General features: G+C 42.5%; 1 long non-coding RNA gene across 1 annotated transcript; it reads right to left on the reverse strand.

Annotated features, from left to right (window-relative positions):
* Window positions 1-2,497: 2,497 nt before the first annotated feature.
* Window positions 2,498-3,016, reverse strand: LINC02915 (long intergenic non-protein coding RNA 2915). Its single transcript, XR_014368655.1, has one exon. It is a non-coding gene; the product is annotated as a long intergenic non-protein coding RNA 2915 (long non-coding RNA).
* Window positions 3,017-3,543: the final 527 nt, after the last annotated feature.

Consider the following 3,543-nt stretch of genomic DNA (forward strand, 5'->3'; position numbering starts at 1 on the left):
CTTCGGCATGTGGGATCTTCCCGGACCGGGGCACGAACCCGTGTCCCCTGCATCGGCAGGCGGACTCTCAACCACTGCGCCACCAAGGAAGCCCTGGAAGGTTATATTCTGATAACATGATTTAAAGACAAAGGTCTCTGAATTTCCTGATTAACCACAAGCTAGTAGTATATTAGAAATGCAGATCACATGACAAAGTTAAACAATTGCTAGTACTTTTCGCCAGATTCATGAAAAAAGTTAGATAATAAAAATTGTTGGTAGACTGCATGAGAGTGATAGGTTAAGGACTTGATTTGAGGTTGTGAATTTAGTAGGGATGTTCGAGCTCTAGTAATATGTTCATTGCTACCATATTGCTTTACCTTTCAGGCCTCAGCCTGACAATCTATCGTTCAGGGAATATAATGCACATTATCCTGTCTTGATTCTAATTCTCATGAACAACATAAAAAGGAGTGAAAGAATTCCAAATTTATAAAAGTTTTGAGAAACATGCAGTCTCCAGCATTTGATAATTTCCCCACTCCCTGCCAAATACACAAACACCCTAGAAGCAACCAATTAATATCGTTTCTCCACAGAATCAAATTATCTGGGCAGTTGTCTCGTTTTTCTACTTACTTTACCTGAATTGAAAAGTTGATGACTCGGTGAGAACACTGCATGTGATGTGCCTGGGCGAACCACACAGGGGAAGTAAACACACCAGTTATGGAAACATCTGTGGCCATTCCCAAGGAAAGGAATAAGCAGGATTGGCACTTACGTGTCAGTGACAGATGTTGTGCCACACCCCTAACCACAGAGGTCGTGTCCACTTGCCCAGTATAGGACTATTGCACCCCCTGAATTTGCTCTGCCTTTATTCCCTGATACTGTTGGAATAGTAGGCTATGGCGTACCCGTGGGAAAGTACACTATATCCCATGGTGGTTGGAGCTATACACTAGGATTTAGCAAGTAAACCCCTGGAATAACCAACTTTACTCACTCTAATGACCCCTTTAAATCTCCTATGCTGTTCCTATAAAATGGTGCTACCTGCTTTATTAGTCTGCTTGGGCTGCCATAACAAAACACCACAGACTGGGGGGCTTGACAACAGAAGTCAGTTTTTCTACAGTTCTGGAGGCTGGAAGTCTGAGATCAGGGTGTCGTCATGGTCAGTTTCTGATAAGAGCTCTCTTCCTGGCTTGCAGATAGCCATCTTTTTGCTGTGTCCTAACATGGTAGGGAGAGAGAAGAGAGCAAGAGGGGGTGGTGGTGGGGGGAGATTTCTTTTTCTTTCTCTTCTTATAAAACCACCACCATTAAAAGTGTATACACTTGGGCTTCCCTGGTGGCGCAGTGCTTGAGAGTCCGCCTGCCGATGCAGGAGACGCGGGTTCGTGCCCCGTTTCGGGAAGATCCCACATGCCGCGGAGCGGCTGGGCCCGTGAGCCATGGCCGCTGACCCTGCGCGTCCGGAGCCTGTGCTCTGCAACGGGAGAGGCCACAACAGGGAGAGGGCCGCATAACGCAAGGAAAAAAAAAAAAAAAAAAAAAAAAAAAAAAAAAAAAAAAAAAAAAAAAAAAAAAAAAAAAAAAGTGTATACACTTATCTCTATATCCTTTAAGACTCATTTCAGCCAAGGTCTCCTTTACAAAGTTTAATCTGAGTCCTTGGTTTGAGCTAAATGCTCTGGTAATTTCAATATATATATAAGTAATAAAATTGTTCAAACGATGAAGATTCCTTGAAGTAAGGGACAGTGCCTTATTGATTATTATATTCCTAATGCCTTATATAGTGCCTGACACATAGGAGGTTTTCAAAAAATTCTGGGCTGTTGCTAGAATAAAATTAAGTCAGAAGTAGACAGTGTTTAATTGGCATTTTGATTTTTTAAATAGGATTCATTGCCTGCCCATTTGAACAGTAAAAACAATAACAACAAAAATATCCTGCCAATAAATTGACCATTTCCCTGGTGCCTCGAAGTGTCTTGTAAATCTTAGTGAGCATACTTCCACTGCTCATGTGGGCCAGAAACCTAAACTCAGTAACTTCTTTTGAAGGGTCTGTGGTTCTTTTATATTCAGAACCATCAGAGTGAGATATGTTAAATAATTCAAATGAGAAATTTCTAGTTTCCACCTTTGTGTATCTCCTGGGTTTTCCTTTGTTCACCCAGTCACCTGTAAAAATCATCAAGTATTCACATTCACAGCCTGTGACTCGGTGACCCCAAACCCTTTGGTGGCCTGGAATCAACATGGAGTGCTCTTATTTGGCACTTGGAGCCCAGTCAGATATTAGTTTTCCTGCAGTAAAATCCTCTGATGCCAGTGAACAGGGAAATCAGAAACAGATCAGACGGTTCTGGCCCACCCCTTCCCAATATGGTGAGAAAGCCACTGACTGAAATGGGGCTGAATGTTGGGTTTCTCTCTCCTAAATCCTTTTATCCCAGTTGTTAAAATTTGTTACTTCTTAGAGCTATGGAATTGAAGACTACTTTATTGAGATGATGAAGAGTTTAGGCTCTAAAATATCCTTCTGCCTCTCATGTAAGGCAGCGTAAGCCCCATTTGGGGCAAGAGTCGATTTTCTGTTGCTCATTCCCTCTGGATCGCTCGTGTTCCACCCAAGAGACTGAATTCTCTGTACAAAGAGCTATGCCAATCCTTTGAAAATCCTTGGGTGAGTGTCTCCTTGTTTATGAATTCTCCATATAGTTGGTTCTGCTCCAGTGCATTTGCAAGGGACATCTGTTGGATGATTTGACATGATATCTGGGTTTGCTGAAAGTCTCCTCTGACAGGTCAGTGTAAAAGAACCTGAGAGGGAGAGCTCAGTCACGTGTTGAGTGGCTCGTAAGTGCAGGAACAGATTTGAAAGGATTATCCAGGACAATGACTTTAAGATCAAACTAGGCCATGTAGTTAGCCACAGGGCTCTGTGAGTTCTTTGCGGCTCCGTCCTTTGGGGTGTCCTGTCACCGTGCTTGCCAATAACGAATTTCATTTCCATGTGGGAACTTTCAGGTCTTCCTGACACACTCTAAAGCAATATGTGTTTCAGTCCCTTCGGACATCATTCAGCTCTTCAACTCGAAGTACAGTTGAAGTCAGTGAGGTCTGCTATGGCATCAAACCTCCTCCTGAGCCCACGTCTCTTGAATAATAACTACTGTTCTGTATAGTTGACTCATGAATATTTCCCGCTAAGGAACCATGGGAGTAGTCTGAGGAAATTAAATCCACACAAGTAATTCTCTAACTTTATTTCATCCATGTTTAATAAATATTCTCTAACTCCAAATGTTTTTACCAGGCTTGTAACATATAGCAAAATCAGCCGATAGGACTCTCCTTTTCTTTCTTCCTCTACCCTTCACTTCTCCAGAGTGGTCCTAACTATACAGAAGTCACCAAAAGGAGGTGGCAAAAGAAAAACAGAAACAAAGATCCCAATCCGTTTTTCTTTCTCCCAGTTATCCTATTTCAAAGGCAGTCTCGGCTTCTCAGAAAGGTCAGGCCAAACTCAATCAGAGGTGG

The sequence above is a fragment of the Lipotes vexillifer genome, unplaced genomic scaffold (genome assembly GCF_000442215.2).
Source record: "Lipotes vexillifer unplaced genomic scaffold, Lipotes_vexillifer_v1.1 scaffold408, whole genome shotgun sequence".
Taxonomy (NCBI): domain Eukaryota; kingdom Metazoa; phylum Chordata; class Mammalia; order Artiodactyla; family Lipotidae; genus Lipotes; species Lipotes vexillifer.